The 24,488-nt window shown below is 46.3% G+C and overlaps 1 long non-coding RNA gene across 3 annotated transcripts; it reads right to left on the bottom strand.

Moving 5' to 3' along the window:
- Window positions 1-8,460: 8,460 nt before the first annotated feature.
- On the bottom strand, window positions 8,461-11,499 carry LOC124705387. 3 transcript variants are annotated; one of them, XR_007003983.1, is made up of 4 exons: window positions 10,861-11,499; window positions 9,939-10,514; window positions 9,283-9,825; window positions 8,461-8,884 (listed from the first exon to the last, which is right to left on the bottom strand). It is a non-coding gene; the product is annotated as an uncharacterized LOC124705387 (long non-coding RNA). The 3 variants fall into 3 exon arrangements; XR_007003982.1 differs by having other exon boundaries at window positions 9,283-10,144; window positions 10,375-10,514; XR_007003981.1 differs by having other exon boundaries at window positions 9,283-10,514.
- Window positions 11,500-24,488: the final 12,989 nt, after the last annotated feature.

Here is a 24,488-nt window from a genome sequence, read left to right as displayed (position 1 = left end):
TCTAGGCAGCATGATGCTTACCCGAAAGAAACCCTCGAGACAAGGGAGTTGGCGATGCGCCTAGATTGGTTTGTGGTGAACGTGATTGTTGTTTATTTCAGAAACCCTAGATACATATTTATAGTCCGTAGACTTTCTAACGTGGGAATAATCCCAACCGTGTACGAGCCAAACTTTATCTAACCGACACGTATCCTACTATATTACAGATACACGGGCAAACTAGCCCAAACTTTGCATATAAGGCCGATTCATGTATATTCTTCAAGCCCATCTTAATCGCGGCCCACCTCTGATCCGGTCAAATTCTGGTGATAACACATGCCCCCCTGGTTTTGGAAATGACAATTCCAAAATCACTCTGTTTTTTCTTCGTCGGGTCATGTCGTGGCAGAGCAGAACTGTCGCGGTATCCATCATCATGATGCCTTGCCTCCTCAACTTCTCCGTGGGACCTGGCTAATTTTTTCTTTTGGACACCACTTCCTCGGAAACTGCTGCGGCATTGAATCTCCACCATATCCCTTTTATTTAACCGCATCGAGCAATTTGCTTCTTCATCCCCTCCTCATCCTCCGTTCCTCTGTAGTACTCGAAAACCCTTCTCCCACCATGGACTCTTCCTCCTCTTCCTCCTCCGGTCTTTCCTACCGGTCTTCCTCTTCCCGCGAGCCAACGCCGGAGGACATACGCGCCCCGGAGGAGTGGGACCAGAGGACCACGCCTCCTCCAATTGGTCCGAGGACGACAAGTCCTTGACCAGCGGAGATGAAGACCTCCAGTTCCTCGCTGATGGGGAGCTGGAATCGGAGAGCGAGGACGACTCGTTCTCCTAGGACGGTTACACCCCCTCTGAGGAAGAGGAGGAGGACGACGACGACGACTCCCTCGAGGGTTACCCACCGGCGAAACGCCTCCGCACCTGGTGGGATGACGACGACAGCGACGATGACGAGGAGGATGAAGCTCCCGTAGAGGGATACGGGAGCAGTGACGAGGAGCCCGCCGGCAGCAGTGCCGACGAGAGCTCCGAGAACGACGACGAGGGCAGCGATGGCCCGTAGACTAGGATCTACTAGTATAGGCCTAGTAGTAGTAGCAGATTGGTCAATAGACCTTCCTTTTGTTCTTCCTCCCTTGAGCAATCGGCTCTTCCTTTGTAAGAAATCCCATTATTAATGAAGAAAATATTCCCCTGTTAATTTTGCTTTCTTGTCAATTTTGCCGATTGTCGAACGAAGTCGCTGTACAGAGAGCCGATGGCAGGGCATCGGCTTGCACTATAAACGTGATTTGAGGCCAAACAGTTGCCTATTCACACGGTCAAACAGGTCCAGCCCATGTCCAAACCATCCTCCAACCTTAAACGCGCAGATTCAACTCCTCAGCAAATCCACTAGGAGATTCATCTTAAATATCATGATCTCTGGTCTGAAACCGATCTGTTAATCTGATCAATCGAGCTTGTTCCTCTAGAGTCGATAGCAATGCATCGGCTTTTATTATTCTGAAGTCGATGTCCGTGCATCGGCTGTACTAGCACTACTGTTGTCTTCGCATATTTTCTCAAGTCGATGTCACGTGCATCGGTCTGTGATTTGTATGTACACATTTTTTTTTACTGGCCGATCTAAAATCGGCCCCCATATCTCACTGCCCATCATCCCACATGCTTGGGAAATACTTCTTGAGATGTCGGCCATTGACGGCCACTGGGAACTTCACACCATCAAACTGTTCAAGCATGTAGGAATTGCCCTTCAAAACCTGGATGACTTTGTAAGGACCGTGCCAATTAGGAGACCATTTGCCATATGCTTTATCCTTGGTTCCTAGTGGCAACACGGCTTCCCATACTAAATCACCAACTTGAAACTCCTTTGGTCTCACCTTCTTATTGTATGCACGAGCTACCCTGGCTTTGTTCTCTTTAATCTTCTCCAACGACCAAAGTCTAAGTTCCGTTGCATCCTCAATAGTGTCACTCATCAGGGCTGCATATTCTTCCGCCGTCAGGTCATTCTGAAACGTGACACGTCTCGATCCAGCCGTAATTTCCCAAGGTAATACGGCTTCCTGCCCATAGACAAGCTGGTACGGCGAAGTCTTTATAGCTCCATGGCATGACATGCGATAGGCCCACAAAGCTTCGACAATGTCTCATGCCACACCCTAGGGTTCTCGTCAATCTTCCTCTTAATCAGCTTGATCGAGGCTTTGATTGGATGCTTCGGCTTGCCCGTTGGCTTGAGCATAGTATGGAGATGATCGGATCAGCTTAATCCCCATGTCATCGCAGAACTTTCTGAATTCTTTAGAGACAAAAACCGAACCTCCATCGGTCATGATGGTTTGGGGAATCCCGAACCTATGAATGACATGCTCTTTGACAAATTGGATAACATCTTCCGATTTTACCTTCTTCATAGGAACGGCCTCCACCCATTTGGTGAAATAATCTGTAATGGACAGAATCCACTCGTGGTTTTTGCTCGACGGAGGATGGATTTTGCCGATCATATCCATGCCCCAACCTCGAAATGGCCAAGGTTTGATGATGGGGTTCATCGCTGATGCGGGTACCATCTGAATTTTTCCGAACATCTGACACGCTTGGCATCCCTTGTAGTACTTGAAGCAGTCCTCAAGCATGGTGGGCCAATAAAACCCTGATCGCCTAATTAACCACTTCATCTTATGAGCCGATTGGTGAGTTCCACAGGCGCCTTCATGCACCTCATGTAAGAGCCGATTAGACTCAGTTGGTCCCGGGCATTTGAGTAGTAACCCTTCCAACGTCCCGTAGAACATGTCATCTCCTATAAGGACATATTTCATAGCCTTGTATCTTATCCGTTTAGGTGCCCCCGAGCCGAATCCTTCAAATAATTGAAGATATCGGTTCTCCAGTCCTCCTGTTCCAGGAACTGCACCTGAACTTCTGACGCGTCTGGTATGTCCTTGTATCCTGACGCCATCTGTGCGAGATCATTGGCGTCGGTATTCTGAGACCTTGGGACCCAATTGAAATTGATGTACCGAAAATGTGTCATCAGCTCACGACATTCCATCCAATATGGAAAAAGTGACTCACTCTCGCACTTGTATTCGTCCGTGAGTTGGGAGATCACCAACTTCGAGTCTCCAAAAAGCTCCACCGCCTCGCCCGGCTTCCAAAAGCAACTCCATTCCCTTGCGCACTGCCTCATACTCAGCAATGTTGTTGGTGCAAGGGGTAGATAGCCTGATGGCGAAAGAAAATGTTGCCCCCCGAGGCGACACGAGCAGAATGCCGATGCCACAACCATCGTCACAAGCTGATCCATCGAAGAACATAGCCCATGCACGTACAGATAGTGCCGCTATATTAGTATTAATCTGTTCAGCTATAAGATCGGCCAACGCTTGTCCCTTGATCGCTTTGCAGGCGATACCGAAGATCGAACTCCGACAACGCAAACATCCACTTACCAAGTCGGCCTTTCAAAACAGGGGCCGACAGCATGTTCTTGACAACGTCTGACTTGCATACGATGATGATCTCTGCCGTCAAAAGGATATGATGAAGCTTGGTGCAGGTGAAGAACAGGGAGAGGCATAGCTTCTCGACCTCAGGATACCTTGTCTCCGCGTCCAACATCCTTCTGCTGAGGTAGAAAACGACCTTTTCAACAGCCTCATAGAGTTGCACTACCACCGAAGCGATGGACGTGTCGGCCTACGATAAGTAGATATAGAACGGCTCTGTCTTGTTGGGGTGGAACTAGCACAGGCGGTGTTGTCGAATACCGCTTAATCTCCTCAAACGCTCGCTCGCTGTTCCGCCCCCGGTGAAACTCGTCATCAGATTTAATTTTTACCAACGCCATGAACGGCTCGATTCGTCCTGACAGGTTAGAGATGAATCGTCGGACGAAGTTGATCTTGCCGATAAGACGTTGGAGCTCCTTCTTCGTGCATGGTACGTACTGCCTCTTGACTTTTCAGGCCGATCTCAATTCCCCGTTCGTGAACCAGAAAACCTAGGAACTGACCGGCCGTCACGCCAAAAGCACACTTCTTTGGATTCATTCTCAGTCCGAACTTCCGAGTTCGGTCTAGGATGCGTCGCAAATCATCCAAGTGCCCCTCCATGGAGACAGATTTGACCACCACGTCATCGATGTAGATTTCCACCAACTTGCCGATCAGATCGTGAAATATATAATTCATGGCTCTTTGGTATGTCGCACCAGCATTCTTCAACCCAAAGGTCATGACCACATATTCAAACAAGCCTACTGACCCTGGTACTTCGAATGCGGTCTTGTGTATATCTTCCGGAGCCATGAAAATTTGGTTATAGCCGGCGTTGCCATCCATGAAGCTCAACACCTTGTGGCCGGCAGCTGCATTGATCAACGTTTCGCCACGAGCATCGGATACTCATCTTTTGGAGTGGCTCTGTTGAGATCTCGGAAATCTATGGCCACGCGCCATCGGCCGTCCTTCTTCTCTACGAGTACGATCATCGGAGATCCATTCGGCGTACTCGCATGGCTCCGATGAACCCGGCGGCCAACATCTTCTCGATCTCTTTCTTGACCTCTTCCTGAATTTCGGCCTTCATCCGACGTGCTCGTTGTTGGAACGGCCGAAATCCTTTCTTAAGGGGGAGCCGATGTTCAATGATGCTCCTGTCTAACCTGGGCATCTCTGTGTAATCCCATGCAAAGCAATCCGGGTATTCTTTTAACGGAGCTATCATCCGACTCCTAAGATGTGGATCTAACTTCTTGCTGATAAAAGTTGGTCGAGGCTTATCCCCAGGACCGATGTCGACTTCTTCTAGCTCATCAGCCGATGTAAACCCATACCCTAGCTTTCCGTCACCTGTGAGGTCGACACCGAATACAGAGAGAACGTGTGGTAAGGATAATACGGGCCGATTGCTTGGAATCGGCCTTCATCTTGATTGTAACCGGGATTTTTGGAAGTGTCGGAGCCGATCGCGTGGAACGGCTTCCTCGTTGTCCTCGCTATGAGAGCAAGCTGCCCTCGTCTCCGTCCTTACCGGGGTGGTGTCCGGGTCCTACCATGTTGATGTTGAACTGGTAATCACTAGGGTCACCACCGATCTTGTAGACGACGTATGCTTCGGTGAACTCGGCACTTCCGGTGCTGCCAACGTGAATGGCGGCGGTGGTCGGGACCGGAGTGGCATCTCCCCTTGGTGAGTCCCTAGAGCTGGTCCTGACGGAGAGTACGATGCCTCATGATTTCCTGGATCACCCGAAGAGCGACACGCTCCAAAGTGTTCACCAGGCTCTCGAGTGGCGGTGCGGCGAATGAGCTACCATGAAGTTAATCTCCGACGCGAGACCCGGTGCGTTCTTCCGACGGGGCGGACAGGTCCACTCCATCGAGCGCGCCTTCGGGTGAGAACCCTTTCCACCCGATGCCGTGTGAGCGGGTTCTCGTGGAAAGAGCCGATGAGGTCGGCTTCGAGGATCGCTTTGACCTCGTCATACTTCTTCTTGAGCTCCTCGGTCAGATCCTCGTACGTGACTAGAGTGCCTTCCGCCATCTCAGATGTAGATGGCGATGCGGTTGATGTCACCGGGCGTGCCAGAATGTGTTGCGGTCAGAAACCCACCGGCGAGCAGCGACGGGCAACACAGTAGAGCCGGGAGGCTCCCAGGACTGCGGCTGGCCCTAGTCCCTCGAGCGACGGCCCGCAAAGACTCGGCACGCACGTCCGATGCTGGTGCAAGGGCGTGCCACCTGACCTATACCTGGTTAGGAAGGTGATGGATTTGCCTCGCTTAGTTTCCTACATGACATACACGTAAACATTAAATACGAGCCTCGATCGGCTCTCAGGTTGTCCTGTGAATCGGCTCAAGGAGCCGATCCACCCATGATTCGTACGAGGTGTACGATCAGATGGTGGTCCTGCTTGATCAAAATAAAGCTAAAACAACCTACTACGATTTAGGGTTTTCACCACATAATCGGAACATCCTACGCGTGATTGAGCCTGGCGGCCACGCACGGTGATCGTAAACCGACCCTAGACAAGGCCTAAAAACCAACATAAACTTGATCCCCGGAACATCCTGTCTAGGGCTAGCAAACTACACCCTACGCGCCACTGGATCCTTCAACCCGTCTGTAAGGCCTAACTATGCAGATATTAAACTAATCCTTGAAGAACAAGGAGCAATCATAACGGATCGGATCTACTGAATAACTAGGAAATTAGGCGCGGCGCACGCCGCGCCCGTGGTGCATTTTCTAATACTAACTTGAAGAGGCACTAAGTATTTAAATATAGCTTCATGTTCTAAACAAATATTTGTGAAATAGAATCATTAGTAGATCATCTTATCATTTGAAGGTTATGGTTTACCCTGTTGTTTGAGTTATAATTTTGATTTTTATATTAGTAAGTGTGCACATCTTTTAAATATAACACAAGACTTTGGAATCCCATTTCTCCTTTGATGAGTTGTACTTTGTTACTACATATGTATCATGGCTCAGTGATGTAAACGTGTGCGTGCAACACACGGATACGCAAAAACAATATATTTAAAATTTGCGTAGCATAAAATAGATTAAAATTTACTGCATAGATATTACACTTCAACACCATATTGAAGTGATGTTTAAAAAATAAGCAATAAGCAACATTATTCACAATTTATTTTCTGATTAAGGTCATCTATTTATGCGATCAATAATGCCCTTTCGACGGCAGATGTATTGTTTTTCAAATATGTAACAACAACGCTGGATCTGTTAGTGCCACACAACCATATTGAAGTAATCCACGTCCTTATATTTGTTTAATAAGACAATTATCAATGTATTCAATGGAAAACAATATAAAAGCATCTTAATAGTCTACCGATCTAACATGAGCTTGATAAAAGATCATTTATTAATATCCTTACTGTAGCTATTGCGTATGATAGCGTGAGGCTGCCTGATCGTCCTAAAAGAAAAAGAAAAAAAAAAACAGCACAGCTGAAGCGGACACGCTTCAATTCTCTACCTCCCTGTTCTCACTGTAGCTGGATCTCCCTATCTGTCAAGCCTCCTCTGTCTTCTGAGGTCTTGTAGAAGTTCACCGGCGCCCCCCTCCCACCTCCTCCCGTGTCTACCCGGTCGGCTCCGCCGCCGTGGCCCATCCCCAGCGTGTCTCCTCATGGTCTCTCCTCCGCATCCACTGCCGCTTCTGGCTATCCCTTCCCAGCTCCAGCGCATCCGACCACCGCCGTGACCCCGCGCCTCCCGCCGCCCATCCTGCCGGCGCCGGACCAGCCAACGGTCCCCACTCTACCGGCACTTCTAGCTAGGTCGTCGTGCGCTGGCGCGCATGTCGTGAGCAGCGCCCAGCAGGTAGCAAACCTGCAGCTCACCGTCTCAGCTCCTCTGCTCTATCCTCTAGCGGACCTGCATCCTATATCAACTTTACTGCAGTCCATATTATATCTATTGATTTGCGAGGTACATGATATGTATTGGGAAAGTTATAATTAGGTACAAATTGACTCATGGTTCTGTAATTATAATAACTTTATGAGTGTGCTGTATTTTGGTACCGTTTATTTTGTTTTGGAGCAGCTTTTTTTATAAGAAAATGTTTGTAGTGGAGTTAAACATTAAATATTTCAGATAATGATTGAGAATACATTCTTATTCTATGAATGATTTCGTTGAAAGGAAACTTTAGGAGAGGAACCCTGTACCTGGCTCTTACTTTACCATGGTTTCTTACATACAGGAATATGTAATATGTCCTCATTGTGTGTTTCCTGTTGTAGATAAATCTGCTTGCAAGGCTCTTGATGATCTAACTAAAACTTTTCCAAGCATAGCTGTCTTTTTTAGCAAGAAAGAATGAACACTTATTGCAATCGCTCAATTTCTTTGTATACAAATCTGTAGCATCTGATTTGCCAACACAATATTTCTCTTCTTAGTTTTTTTGTGCATAGTATTTTTTTGCCTAGTATTCATGAGTTTCTTTCTGGGTTTTGTAAGCAAAACATGGAAGTTCCATTGGGGCAAAAAACAAATAGCATTAGTTCATTATATGCGCCCCTAAGGAAGGTTGATACCAGAGGTTGTTAACTCATTTAGGAAACAAAAAGGAAGAGAAGCAATGCTTTTTCTTAACATTTGCAATTTTGATAGCAGAGGTTGTTAACTCATGTAGGAAACAAAATTATATGCGTTTCTGCCTAGATGTTTTTCTTAACATTTGCAATTTTGATAGCAGAGGTTGTTAACTCATGTAAGAAACAAAAAGGAAGAGGAGCAATGCTAACATGGGACTCGACGGGCCATTTTCCAAAGACTGCGTGCCTCCAAGTATCTGGCCCCTAAGGAAGGTAATTGGAAAAGGTTGAACTTTCACTCCGAAAACTAAGATCTGTTGCACCTTATAAGCATTGAACATGCCTCATGACCTCAAACAAAGCATATATATAGTACTGTTATTTCCTTGGCTCAGAGTATTTCAACACAGCATACAATAAATAGCAAGAAATCCATGGTTCAGCTCTCTTGAACAAAACATCCCAAATATTTGTGATCTGGAAATGACAACATGGAACTAACCTCTAGTTCTAGTTCAGTATCCTCACAAATTACAGTTCAACACTCCTGCCATCTATGGTTCACCACTTTTGTCATCTCTTATTGGGCATTTCTAAGATACCCGATTGCTTTATCAGTAATCTTCATATTCTTCTTCAGCTTTGCATCAACTTCTCCGAGATAGTTGCAAGATCTCAACCACTGTGTAGAGTTTGTGGCTCTACATTTGATATGACATCCTGGTCGGTCATCTATGACCGCAAGGATTTTCCTGAAAAGTACCACTCTGTAGCAGCTAGAAATAGAAAGTAGGGAAATGATAAGCAAAACGTGGCATAGTGCAAGAGGGGATATATTTTGTGATGTGAAGTCTGCATATTCCTGCTTTCTTCTATCGACAGCAGCCCCCTAACATGCAAAATTATGGCCCAACCCCTTCCCAGATAAACTGAGATATTACGAAGTACTATCAACTAAAAAGTGGCATTGCCATCTATATACATATGCCCTGTCACTCTCAATTGCAGGACAACAAAACGGGAAAAATCAAAGTTTGACATTATCAAATTTTGACCCTTTGAGCATATATATCATGTGACTTAATAGGTGATACTTTTTCAGTGTATATGTAGGAATTTAAAAGAAACAATACAATAAAAATTATCATCACAAGGGGCAAAAATGTAAGGATACCTTCCAAAATGTCCCTGAAAATCATCTGGTCATCGATAATTTTGAATGTCTTCTCATACAAAATCAGGACCCTTTGGTCTATCATCGACCCCATATTTTTCCATCGCCGCGCCGCCTGTACTGCTGTCTTCAACAACAATATTGCTCGGGAAAGAAATATCATAAATTTATAATTATCATGCACTTCGCAACACTAATCATCCAAAAACAACTCTCTGACACCAAAATATGGGGAATACACAAATAAAAAATGTTAGCAGCATTGTAATTTACCGGCAACAATTTTGAACATAATTTAGTCAAGTAACTAATAATAGAATGCATTAGCAGCTTGTAGCAATGGACTACAAAACAATTTCACTGCTCGCTGAAAATGGACAATTAAGTTTGTAGGGTTCCCACTTTGGAATCCTGAGATCTCTTAATACAGAGGTATCTACTTTGCTTATATTGTACATGATATGATATTTGAAGCATAACAAACTAATTACCTTGCTAGAGCCGCTCCAATCATTAGTGAATGAAAAGTTTCAGAGGGAAGCCCTATAGGGGAGCAAATAATAGGAACTAACACAGAGGTCTCCAAACAAATGAAATCTCAGCTCTCAAAATAAATGATTGAGTGTGAAACTGAAGTACACAACTTAGTATCTAACCTTGTGATTTTCTGGGTATTCTTCTGGTACATAATGGTAGCCTTGGATTAAAAGACCTCAACCGTACATGATACACATTCCACCAATTGTTTAGCATAGTACTGAGAAAGATCAGAACCATGACTCCTCTTGGCTAAAGGACCACAAATGAACAAAGTAGCAAAACCCACAATATGAATATCTCATTTCTGTATGTATTGAACTGCCTGTAAGCACCATATAGTTATATTATTAGTAGTACATATAAGGTTGAATTGGCATACATCCTTTTCCCTAGAAGCAGGAAAAATGTCAAAGTAATACCTAAGATAGACTGTAGCATGTACGATAGCATCCGCAGTGACAAAAAATGCATTAAAACAACATATAGCTGGCATTCAATAAGCATTGAGAATTTCCAAAAAGAAGGTTCTATGTCAAATGCAGAACTGCCTACATGGAATCGGAGAACTATGTTCCTCCGATGATCATCCAGCATGTACGGTATGGCTACCTCTTTGTGTTTTTAACAATTCTTGTTTCTGCTTGCTCTCATGGAGGGTCTACATTTTCTTTTTCTTCCTTGCAATTTTCCACCTGCATCAACGCGGGAAAAAGATATTTAGGTTTTAAAAAATAGAAAAAATGTGCTATACTTTACGGCATGATTAGGAGTTGTTGATTGGCCAGTCTGACCTAGAGGTCACCAAGGCGACGGGACAGTAGCTGGCTTCTCATGCAAAAACAGATGTTTGATTGGTTCCTAATTACGACATGCTCCTGTGCAAACAAATAGTCTTGGTCTTTGCATAATATGATTCTAAAGACTTTACATATCATATGCAATAATACGACATGCTCCTGTGCAAACAAATAGTCTTGGTCTTTGCATAATATGATTCTAAAGACCTTTAATTTCCAAAAAAAATGCCGGTAAGCTTACATGTGTGTGCTTCTCTTTTTCTTATCTGCGTGCAGGGAGGAGAGGGAGACCCGAGAAAAAGGTAGCTTACTGGTCCGCCACTGCCTCCATGACTCCATCTATGAGTGGGATCTGGAGGCCATGTAGTGGCACACGAAGGTGTTGCCCATAGCCGAAGCCGAGTAGAGGGCGTGTAGGTTATCTCTGATTGGCGCCCTCCATGAGTGCAACCTCGCCGGTTGAAGTGGCCGAAGGATTAGGCCGGGAGAGGCAAGAACCACTGCGGCAAGGTATGACCGCCACTTCAATCCAACCAGTCTGCTGGCGACCACACGCAAGAAGATGACGAATCAGCAACACCAGGGAGGATCAGACTACCGCGCCAACAGCCGCGGAGAGACAGACTACCGCGGTGCCACCCACCTCAGGAAGGAGAGGAGGGCGCTGAGCTTCTCATCTGCGCCGGCAGCCGCCTCAGGAGAAAGAAGAGGACAGATCGCCAATAACTTCCTAAGTAAAAGCGATGGTGGTCAAAGAGGGAGAGGGGACGGAGGGGAATACGTGGGCGGAGGCACGGCGGCCGGATAGAGGAGGGATCTTGCCCTTGGGATGACATGGGCGGCCGGCCCGCCGGTCCGGCGGCAGTGAAGATGAGGGAGAAGAAGGAAGAGACGGGAAACCAGCGAAGCCTCCACTCGTCTCGCGATGTTTCGATAGCGGTGGGCCTGAGACGTGGGCTTTAACTATCGACCGCTTTACCGCTTTGACTGAAACAGCAATTAAGGAAAGCAAGGACCAGGAAACCGGCAGCGGTTTGGAAAAAAAAGAAGGAAACGTGAAATAGCCGGTAGATAAGAAGAGACTACAGGAAACCTGCCGGTAATCTAGGGATTTGCACGCAAGAAAAAAGGAAAAATGAAACTAACGCTTCTTCAATCTACAATACCGTGCACCTATCTATAGGGGAAAAACGCAACGTGGTAAGTTCTGATTGGAGAGAAGTAAACCATGAATAGTACCTAAATTGATGAGGTTAGAGCAAATGGGGTTGGCTTTTATATAGGTAATAATGATCAAGCGAGGTGCCGCCCTCACACCTAAGATAGGTGTAAGGGCGGCTAGATGTCTAAGGGTTGCACGGACGAAAGCATATGATACGATGAAACAATGCTAACCCTAACACATCTATGATAACTACGTTGCTCGCCATCAACAAGGCTTCGACGACGAGCAACGCATGAACAACGAATAAACGTGTATCGCCTAGATCGCAAGATGCGATCTAGGCAGCATGATGCTTACCCGAAGAAACCCTCGAGACAAGGGAGTTGGCGATGCGCCTAGATTGGTTTGTGGTGAACGTGATTGTTGTTTATTTCAGAAACCCTAGATACATATTTATAGTTCGTAGACTTTCTAACGTGGGAATAATCCCAACCGTGTACGAGCCAAACTCTATCTAACCGACACGTATCCTACTATATTAGAGATACACGGGCAAACTAGCCCAAACTTTGCATATAAGGCCGATTCATGTATATTCTTCAAGCCCATTTTAATCGCGGCCCACCTCTGATCCGGTCAAATTCTGGTGATAACATTAATAAAGAATATGAACAATACAAATAATAAGTAAAGCTCATTAGAGAAAAATGAGAGCTTTATTAATAAACACACAAGAAACATTGTCTTTACAATATTCAGATTATGAATTATAGAATATTACAATACATTACAAGAATTGGCAAAAATAGAAAAAGAAAAAGAAAGAAAATTACAATTCAATGATCTATCCTAAACTACAAGCTAATCTTCATTAGATACTTGAGCCTGGTGATCTTGATCTTCACTTGATCATCATCTTGATTCCCTGCACACAACAAAGCAAATCACCAGTTATGCCAAGTGGCATTGCCACTTAGCGGGTTAGAAAGGAAATGGTTAATTGAGAAGATATGATCAAGCTCTGCCGAGCCGATCTTCTCACAACCAAGTACCAAGCCAGGTACCAAGCACTCGGTACACACACACACTCTAGTCGCTCACACGGCTAGTGTGCATGCCCAACAAGACAAGTCACCATGGGTGCATGCAGGCACAGACACCCACACAAGCCGGTGAGTCACCAAGTGTTGCCGGGCTAAGTCGTCGACCCGAGAGAGCAAAGAATGGATGGTATAAAAGCCTCCACAAGTAAAACCTAGCCATTTCCATCGACAAGCAACTGGGTAAGTCACCGAAACCAAGAACACAAGAACAGGAAGAACAACCACGTACTGTTCAACCTCGCCCAAACCACCACAAGACCGAATCAAGCACTTCGAGCATGCAAGGAGGAGCAGGGCAAGCATCATCACCACATCGAAGAAATCCTCTACACCAACAAAGAATATAGGAGCTGGAGTGAGGTATAAACAAGATCAACTCCGAGCAAAACCATGTTTTGCTCATAATTAAGCATACACTTGCATCACGAAGCAAAAAGGGTATGAAACCCTGGATATATCATCACTTGGTTGCAAAACCATTTGGTGCCGATAAATCAAACAAAGGCTAGAAGAAAAACAACCAAGGGAACATCGGTTGTGTCAACACGATGACACAACCAGAGAAATCCAACATGGATTCGAGTCCTATATAGCCAACCAAATTCACCAGCACCTAAAAGTTTAGCTATACCATCAGACAGATAGGCAAACTGTGCCTATTTTTTGTTTGTCAACATCAAAAGCCACTGGAAGTCCAGTATTGGATCAACTAGTGAGCCATTATCCAAATCCCGACAAACAATCACCAACCATAGCAAGCCACGAGAGGGAGCTACCCATGACAAGCATCACAAGTGCTGCCGGGGCCACCTCAACCCACGACCAAGCAATTGAAACCACCACATCATCACCCATTTGGGTTCGATAGAGGGCTAGGGTACCAACCAGTGGTTGTCATCCAGCTAGCCCTAACAAATCTATTGAAATGATCATCACTGAACCACAGTTCACATCATTCATCCATCTATTAAAACAAGATAAACAGATAAATGAAACAGACAAGCAATTGATGCACCAGGGCCTTGCAAATGATCCAATAGATCATGGCAAGCATCCACTGACGCTTAAGCAAGCACCAGCACACATCTGGCCAAGCCTGTGTGATGCTCACACAGCACAGAGTGAGCCATAGTGAGGCACGAGACAGGGAACAACATTTTTCACAAGCAACTGTTGATCAATTGATCATCAGAGCTTGCTAGCTCTTGCTACAGATTGCCATAGCCAAGTAAAGCAACAGGAATTAACCAGCTACTGAAGAAATCCAACCAAGTCATAACTGAATAAATAGATAACTGAATTAATGACTTTATGATTCTATCCAGAAGCACATCAAAGGCATGATGAACCACTGGATCAAGATACACAAGTAAAGCACATAGCATTCATCACTGAATAATACTATTAAGCCAACAGCAATGCTCAATTGAGCATGCTCATGAGTTTGAGCACAAGAAATAGCACACCATGGCACTGGCACTTCAAATTTGCAAGGAATATACACAGTATTCAAGCCAGGGCCACATAATTGACTACACTTGAGTATCTGGCAAGCATAGTAACAAGAACAGAGGCACAGAGATAGAATTAAGCAAGAAATGCAAGCATAGCAAGCACTTAGACTAGGAATTCTTGCACAGGATCGTGGATAGCATGGAAAAGCAAGTACAACACCAATAATCTTGCACGAAGCATGGCAGTGGCTGCACACGCAGATAACACAAGCCCGGCATGGTCATGGCAACGAAGAGCCAAGGCCGGTGAAGCACGAGCATCACAAACGACGACGACAGACAGCAGCAGAGAGCATATGCATACACGGCTAGCTAGGCATAGCGAGCAGAGCATCAACACGGCGAGCATCTCCACGAGGTGGAGCAGCCGTTGCCAGAGCTAGAGGATGAGGAAGAAGAACAGGCACAAGAGAGAGAGAAGGGTGGCGCACGTACCCGGGGCGAGCAGACAACAGTCGCGGCCATGGCGGCCACGGCGGCGCGCGCCGAGTACACGGCAGTACCTGGCCAGGCCAGGCCACGCTCAGACAAGCGCCACAGCGCCCCGCACCACTGCGGCGAGGCCCACGGCGGCGCCATCGCGCCAGGAACCCTGGGAGCAGCGAGATCGCCGCGGATCCCGTAACCCTAGCCACGGCGAGGGGGTCGAGGACGAGCAGGAGCAATGCCAGCTCCAGATCAACGCGGAGGAGAAGGACCGGCGTCACGAGGTGGTTCGATTGCGCCCCATGGCGGTCGGAGTTCGTCGGAATCGGTCGGCGAGGGCAACACAGGTCGCCAGAGAGAAGGGGATTAGGGTTCGTCGAGGCGGCGTGGTGGGGGAGAGAGTGAGCGACCGCTCGGGTCGGTTGGACCCGAGCTGGTCTAACCCAACCCACTGGGCTCCACTGACGAGTGGGCCCGGGGGCAATTGTGTCAATTCACAAAATTCATAAAAATGCTGAAACTTTGAAAATCAATAGTAAATGTTTAATAGCTCTAAAAAAATAATTAAAAATATGAAAACCACTCAGTATAAAAATCTCTATCATAATAAAATATGAAATAGAATTTTTGAAGTTAAAAAAAATAATTTCAAATTTGATGATTTAAATAATCATTTAAATCACACCTTTTATTTTCAATAATGAAAATAAGTCCATAAAGTATTTTGGACTTTAAAAAAACACCTTGACAACATTTCAAGGTTGTATTTTACCCTATATAGAGTATCCCTAAGTCATTCTCAGTATTAACCTCTCACATGAAATGATAAAGACATCGGAAGGGGGGAACAAACCCTAAAACTGGAATCATGCATAAATGCTTCTTTAACCATTGCCCTTATCGGACAATGATGATATTTTTCAGTAACGGAGGACACGGGTCAGTCCACACCATCCAACTGCAACACTTTGCAGTGTTCAGGAAAGTTCAACACTTGCTCATGTCATTCGAGTATTTTTATCAAATTACTTGCAAAGTACTATGTTTATCACTATTGCATAAAAAGGCAAAACCACTATTTTCATAACTATGAATATGACTAAGTGGTGGGCAATGGAACCATGGATTGTGTTGATATGGTGGAGGTTCCATTGCAAGGGTTTATATCCATCTAGGATTAAACAACAAATGTCGTCCAGATGATTCTTGTGCCGTAATACCCGTGTTAACCATAAGATCTGGAGTGGGACGGAATAGTCAATCGTATTTCCACCTCTTGTACATCAACGGACGCGCTTTACCGTAGACACTTGTAATCCAAGGGTGCAAGCGGTGGGCTGGGGAAGCCTAAATTCCCCACGGCATTGTCCGTAGACACTTGTAGCCCGAGGAGCAAGCGGTGGGCTGGGGAAGCCTAAAGTCCCCACAGTTATTGCGGTCTATGATGGGCTACATCTCCCGGCGAAGGAGTTCATGGTAGAAAGCCCAGAACTATTTTCATGGTCGGGCTCCATCCTTAAACGGTATAAGAGGACCGGCTAGGACCCAGGGTCGGAGTTTGCAGCAAAGGGTGGGTGTATGAGGTAGCGGAGGAATATGATTGGCTATGACCTTATACCGGGCCTGATACCAAAGGAAGTGTGGACGGGAAAGCTGCCCGGTTGGCACCAAGGTTAAGATCTCTTATGGGTAAAGCAACACACCTCTACAGAGTGTAATGAGTCGTGACCTGTTACTCCTTGTTCCGGGATTTGGAACTGCGAACGCTGCCGGAAAGGAACTCCATGAAGTTCTAGTGAACCGGTGAAGGCTGACGGACATAGTTCTTTGAAATAAAAGCAACCTCTTGAAGAAATGTTTATCAAAACCTGCATTGGTATTAGACTTTTTGGTCTAATATCGTAGCTAGTGCATTAAACACCTCTTTTCTATAATGAACTTGTTGAGTACGCTCGTACTCATACCACTCTTAAATCCTCTGCTTAGATTGTCTGAACCATCTGGAGGAGGACAACGACAACCCTGAAGGAGCTGACATTATCGGCTATGAAGAACCAGACCTCTCTGGAGGTGTCGAAGGTGTAGACTACCTGACATAGGCATCCCAAATGGGCCTGCCAAAGATGGTACCCGGGATTTAATGAAGGCCCACTATCCGAAGAATAAGAAGGTTCGAGAGCCCAAGATATATTAAGGAAAGTAGAGTTGTAATAGGAAGTGTTGTTTGTAATTTGGCGGGATAAGTTAGAAACCGTCCCGGACTCTGTAACTTGTACAAAACGAAACCCTCGGTTCCACCTCTTATATAAAGGGGGAGTCGAGGGACGAGAAGATCATCGAATCATTGTTCACAAACCCTAGTTTTCATAATCATCGAGTACTTTTCGGCTGAAACCTTCGAGATCTACTTGCCCTCTACTTCTAACTAAACCCTAGCCTATAATCCGTAGGCATTGACAAGTTAATCCTTTGTCAATTGGCGCCGTCTGTGGGAACTAGAGGCGTAAGGATCTGATCTCGATGGCACGTTCAAGATCTTCGACATCGTCAACCGGAAGCAACACTATGGATCGAGGTAAACAGATCGCTGCTGGTCTTGTTGATTTTGTTCCTCACCCACCCTCCCGTTTGGATGCATATGCGTATCTGGCGGAGCCCATGGAGATGACGTTCGGAAGGTTTCACTTTCGCGTCGAGAAGGAATGATCGTATCGTGTCGAAATTCCGATTTTGTCGGGATCGTCGGCGGTCGATTCCGATTTTTCAAGCTATGCATCGTCAACCGAGTCAGAAGAAGAAACTTCGGCAACACGTTACGTCAGCATCAGAGCAAGAGAGAAACTCGCCAAGATCTTCGCCGACACATCGTTTGAGTCATCTGCGGACTCATATATAAGCGATGGCTCAAGCGATGTCGACAATTACGACTTCATCGACAAATCCATCACAGTGGGCAAGGTCTTCATCAATCTCAACAATGATGTCACCAAACCCAACATAGATCTGAGTACAAAATATCATCAGATTTATGCTATCGAAAATCAAGAAGAAACATCGGAGGCTTTCGACGATTTGGGTAATCCATATGTCGATCCCTCGGATCTAAGGAGAGGTATGGGCACTAAATATGACGGGCCCACACCACGTGTCAGAGTTCAACTTCCGCAAGCGGCTCGGGATAGAGCTGCAAAAGCCCTAGATGGTTCGGAGCCAATGACGACAACAACTACGGCTCAAGAACCGCAAGCTTATCAATATAGGCTCGCACGCACCGCCGGAGAAATAGAAAAACGATGACAGCTGAGTTGAACAGGAGAAAGGAGGCAGCCTTCGCATCCAAGCAGGAGAAGGGCAGATCTAAGTCGACAATCTAGAGTTTCGGATGATAGCCACGGGGAGGCTCGGAACAGAGGAAGATCAAGGTTACAACACATACCCGAAGCAGAAAGAGAGCACTTGGTTCAAAACCTCGACATGTCCTTTATGTCGATAGATACAAGAGGAAACATTATCCCTAAGACACCGTAAGCTGGGTATATGGCGACACAAGCTTACATCCTCGCATCTAGGCCACCCCCAGGAGATCCAAGGGAAACATTATACAATATGGCGTTAGCAGGGGTCGGAGCTATGGGGACAGCATTTGTATCAACGCCTCCCGAAGGAGCGGCAAGGCAAAATAGTCCACGACCTGCGGCAGCAACGGCGGCAGTTCCTGAAGGACCAAGCGGAGCAAGAGACATAGGAGCACAAGCAAGGGTCGATAGAGCGAGGCAAAGCAGAAGGGATCATCGGCAATCCCCGGAGCTTAACGACGAGGATATGTGCGGCTCCGCCGTGCTTCACAAGGAGAGTACGAAAAACTCGAGTCCCTTCGGGATTTAAGTTGCCCGATCACTTCAAAAAATTCGACGGCTTGCAAGATCCGGAGGATTGGCTAATTGATTACCTCGAGACGGTGAAGTTAACTCGGAGGAACTAGAGCAACATGCCATGCAAAGTATTCAGGTGCACTTAAGTGGAGCCGCACGATCTTGGATCAAAAAACTTCCGCCAGGATCTATCGACAGCTGGGAAAGTTTCGAGGACGTATTCGTCAAAAACTTCAGGTCCACGTGCAAAAAACCTGCGTCGTTAGAAGAGTTGAGAGCGTGTCGACAAAAGCCAGATGAGTCAATGAGAAAATACATCCAAAGGTGGAACATCATAAAAAACTCGGCGAGAAAATATATCCGACGAGAGAGCAATAGATGTGTTTGTCGCAGGAATTAGGCGTGGAGATTTTGTCGAGGACTTGGGAAGGACCAATCCAAAGACAAGTATCCGCGTTGATGGAGATAGCAAATAGATGGGCGAGATGGAGAAGACGCTCGTCCACAATAAACGACACAGGTCGCCGGAGGAGGACCGTGGTCGAAATTATCAATCAAGGCGACGATTTCCTCGGCAGTATCCGAACTATGACGCCCCAGGGCAAATTTCGGCAGGATTTCGGGCAAACACAGGAGGAAACAACAGAGATGATTATCAGAGAAGCAACGAGCAGCGAAGCGATAATAGGGACGACTCCCGCAACAGACAAAATAGTGGGCCAAGGTTTCCAAGACCTTTCGTGTCCCCCGAAAAAATGCTGAACGGACCGTGCCAGATGCATTTTTTCCATGACAGCAACGGGAAAAGACAGTCAGGGCACCTGCAGAAAGACTGTCGAAATTTTCAAGCAATGTTCGGATGTGCGGAAAACGCTCACGCTCGAGCAGCACGAGAGAAATCCTCGGGAGCCCGGAGCGAAGTTCACCTACCGCCACCTCCCGCGATTACGGCACGACAATCGGCATCAGCTCGGAATAGCGGCAGCACCTCCACCACCACCTTATGTCGATCCTAACTCAAACGGAGCGGTGTCGATGATTCGAAGGGAAGGCCGTCCAACGGAACTCAAAAAGTAATCTCGAGACGAGTGTTCATGGCAGAGAAAATGCCTCCACCAACGAGTTGAGTACCTCAATTGGTCGGGGCAAGACATCGGCTTCACCATAGCGGATCATCCGCGAGCAAGTTCCTCGACCAGGGCAGTCAGCACTTATTCTGCCGGCAGTTATTGCGGGATTTGATGTTTCTCGAGTATTCATAGATGGTGGAGCAGCTTAAACCTTATGTATGCAGATACATTGAGGAAGATGAACATATCCTTAGCAAACTTGAAGCCAACAGACACAAGGTTCCACGGCATCACACCGGAGAAACCAAGTTACCCATTGGGGAAGATCAACCTCGACGTTCGGCTTTGGAACCCGAGAAAATTATAGAATCGAGAAACCGGAGTTTGAAGTCGTGGATTTTCCATCGCAGTACCACGCTTTGTTGGGACGACCAAGCATATGCTAGATTTATGGCAGTACTCACACTATACATACTCGTTGTGGAGACCGCCCGGACCCAAGGGACCAATCACGAGTCAAAGGAAGCTTCGCCTTAGCCGATAAGTGCGACAAGGATTTCCATCGGTTATCGAAACTTTCGGGATGCAAGCCGAGTATTTGGCGTCGAAAAGTATGACCGATTACGACGTATCGCCCGACGTTGGAAGGCCAAATAAAGAATCAACTTTCAATACGAGAGAAAAATTCTAAGGAGGTGCAGATTCACCCGACGGACCCGAAAAAGACGACATCTATTGCAAACAACATGGATATCGCATAGGAAAGCGCGCTCGTCGAGTTCCTCCGTGAGAATTGGAAAATCTTCGCATGGTGTCCAGCCGACATGCCGGGAGTACCCGGGGAACTTGCCGAGCACCACCTAAATTTGGATCCATCAGCCGAGACCAATCAAACAACCTTTGCGGCGTTTTTCGGAACCAAACCGCAAAGCTATGCTCGTCGAGAAATCAATCGACTACAAGAAGCTGGTTTTATCAAAGAGATATTCACGAAGCCACATGGGTAGCAAATCCCGTGATGGTGCCAAAGAAAAACACTAAGGTCCTTCGCATGTGCGTCGACTTTACGTGTCTCAACAAACATTGTCCAAAGGATCACTTTCCCCTCCCGAGGATCGATCAAATTATCGACTCCACGGACTGGATGCGAACGTCTTTCCTTCCCGGACGCGTATTCTAGTTATAACCAGATCAGGTTGAAAGAAGAAGATGAAGTAAAGACTGCGTTCATTACACCTTATGGCGTGTTTTGTTACGAGAACAATGCCCTTTGGTCTAAAAAACGCGGGAGGAACATATCAGAGGATGATGCAGAGGTGCTTGGCGACACGGATTGGGAAAAACGTGCAAGTATACATCGACGACGTCGTCATAACATCAAAAGAAGGAACAACACGGATCGAGGACCTCAAGGAAACGTTCGACAACCTCAACAAATTCTGCCTGAAGTTGAACCCGACGAAGTGTTCCTTTGGTGTCCCAGCAGGAGAACTCTTGGGGTTTCTAGTCTCAGCAAGAGGGATTGAAGCAAATCCCGATAAAATACAAGCTATTGTAACAATGAGAAAGCCAACAAAGTTGAAAGAGATACAACAGACTAACAGGCGAGTCGCAGCTTTGAGCAGATTCGTCGCCAGGATAGGAGAAAAAGCGTTACCATTCTATGCTTTAATAAAGCAAGGAGACAAATTCCGAGTGGAACGAAGAAGCCGACAGAGCCTTCGAAGATTTGAAGCGCAAAATCTCGACACCACCAATTTTGGTGGCGCCGAAGGAAAAGGAACCTCTCCGCTATACATCGCAGCCCACGCCCCAAGTGGTAAGCTCGGTGCTAGTTGTCGAAAGAGAAGAAGAAGGAAAACTCCACGGAGTACGGAGGCCAGTATACTTCGTCAGCGAAGTTTTATCACCATCAAAACAAAGGTACCCTCAGTACCAAAAGCTAGCATATGGAGTATTCACAACGAGCACGAAAATTGCGCCACTATTTTTCGGCACACCCGATCATAGTGGTCAATGAGGCTCCTTTGTCAAATATACTCGAACAATCCAGAAGCTACGGGTCGTGTCTCCCTTTGGGGAATAGAACTTTCCCCTCGGGACATCACGTATGAAAAAAGAAAAGCAATCAAGTCGCAAGTTTTGCCGGACTTCATCGCAGAGTGGATGGAGCCGCAAAACACAGGACCCCAGACACTGTCGAGAACCCGGACCATGAATTTTGACGGGTCCAAGAGAGTAGAAGGAGGCTGGCGCAGGAGTAATACTTATATCACCCGAAGGCGACAAATTGAAGTATATCCTTCGGATGACGTTCCCTAACGCATCTAACAATGAAGCGTAATATGAAGCCCTCATACACGGGATGAAGATGGCGAAAGCATGCGGTGCAACTCGACTAAAAATCTTTGGCGACTCACAATTGGTGGCCCGACAAGTTATGAACCAATGTGATGCGATCAATGATAGCATGGTAGCATACAAGGAGGTGTACAATGAACTCGAGAAGCTATTTGATGGATGCGAGGTAAACCACATCGTAGATTGAGCAACGATGAAGCCGACGTCCTCGCAAACATCGGGTCGCAGTGCCTCCCGATCCCGCCGGGAGTGTTTTGGGAAGAAATATCGGAGAGATCTACAAAGCCAAAAAAGGTGCGAGAAAAAGAAAAAACTTCGACACCCCTCACGAAACCACGGAGGATAAAGAGGAACAAGAGCTTGTAATGATGGTACGAGTTCCTTGGATGCAAGCATATATATCATACATCCTCGGGAAAGAAATACCCGACGATCCAGCTTGAAGCAAGGCGAGTAATTCGACGGTCTAAAGCTTTCACGGTGATCAAAGGAGAACCGTACAAGCGAAGTATTTCGGGCGTTCCGCAAAGGTGTGTAACACCCGAAGAAGGAAGAATAATTCCGAAGGATGTACACGAAGGAATATGCGGCCACCACGCGAGTAGTCGAGCCATCGCGACCAAGGTTTTTCGGGCGGGATTCTACTCGGTTGACGAGCAATCGAGAACGCCAAAGAAATAGTAAGGACTTGCGATGCGTGTCAAAGGTTCGCCGCAAAACCTCACTCTCCGACAGCAGAACTAGCACCAATACCTTTGTCGTGGCCCTTTGCACAATGGGGACTCGATATGGTGGGAAAGTTACACAAATCATGGCCGGGAGGAAAGGAATACATGCTAGTAGTCGTCGACAAATTTACAAAGTGGATAGAAGCGAAGCCGATAAATTCGCCGGATGGAGCATCCGCGAGTAAAATTCATAAAAGGCCTCGTCTTCGATTTGGAGTGCCTCATAGCATCGTCACGGACAATGGCGGTAACTTTACATCCAACGAATTCAAAGATTACTCGGAAAGAAGTGGGTATCAAGCTGCACTTTGCGTCGGTTGCACATCCTCAAACCAACGGGCAGGTCGAGAAAGCCAATGGCATTATCTCGCAATGGCATCAAGAAACGCCTGTTGGGACCACTAGAAAAAGCTCGACATACCCGGCCCGAAGAACTACCAAGTGTGTTGTGGAGCATCCGAACAACACCAAATACAGACGACACAAGAAACCCCGTTTTTTCCGGTCCATGGCGCGAGGCAAGTACTACCAATAGAAATAGAGCACGACTCCCCGAGAGTCACAGCAGTATAATGAAGAAGCTTCAAGGACAGCATTGGAAGACGACGTAGACGCACTCGACGAAGCTCGAGACGAAGTATTATCAAGGGTCACCAAATATCAACGGGACTTGAAGAATTACCACGGTCGACGTTTGCGGCCAAGATCCTTTCAAGTGGGAGACTTAGTTCTTCGGCTCACGCAAAAAAGTCATGAAAAACTCGAGTCACCATGGCTTGGTCCCTATATCGTCACGGAAGTAATCGGAGGAGGAGCATACAGGATAAAGGACAAGAAAACGAGGTGGAGGAGCAAAACCCCGGAACGTGGCGCAACTCGAGGCGGTTCTACGCCTAGAGCTAAAATATAGTCCTTGTAAAACTTCAATGTACCGAAACGCCCACGAGTTTTCAGACGCACTCTTTTCCTTTTTCGGGGCACCGAGTGGGGCCGGGAAAGGTTTTTAATGAGGCGGGCTCGTGGTGCTGCAATATAATAAAGATAGTGGAGATATACTTCTTATTTTTCGACACGCTCGGGGGCTCAACGCCTAAGTCTCAAAATACATACAATATAGATTCACTGAAATATTTCGCCTTGGTACATTAATACCTCGCCAAATATAAAAATCGGAAGCCAGCAATCATAAATATAGTGTACACGTCAAAAATCTTAAAGTGCTCCGGTCTAAGAACCTCGCAATAAAAATATAGAACTTCGACATCAAAGATACTCGAAGATTGGCAATCCATCCAAGGGAAAAACAAGGATGTCTTATTACAACAGAGACAAGATAGATTTCAAGGAGGAAAAAAATAGTACAACCTTTGCCCAGTTAGGCTCGGGGGCTTCAACAATATAGAGGGCTTCGGCAATATACAATAAATTCCTTCGGAAATAAAAAAAAAGGGAAATCAAAAAAGAGTGAGATACAAGGTTTCCAATATAATACAAGTCAGTTAAATCCCAAGATACTATCTACGGGACAAGCCTCTGGTTGTTTTATGTTCAAGCATAAGAACCCTTGATAAAGAACTCGAGTCCATCCGAAGAAGTTCATCTATCATCGATTCGGCCACGGAGCTACCAT

Source organism: Lolium rigidum, chromosome 4 (genome assembly GCF_022539505.1).
Source record: "Lolium rigidum isolate FL_2022 chromosome 4, APGP_CSIRO_Lrig_0.1, whole genome shotgun sequence".
Classification (NCBI taxonomy): Eukaryota; Viridiplantae; Streptophyta; class Magnoliopsida; order Poales; family Poaceae; genus Lolium; species Lolium rigidum.
Note: the sequence above shows the minus strand (reverse complement) of the source record. Positions and strands in the feature narration are given on the sequence as shown.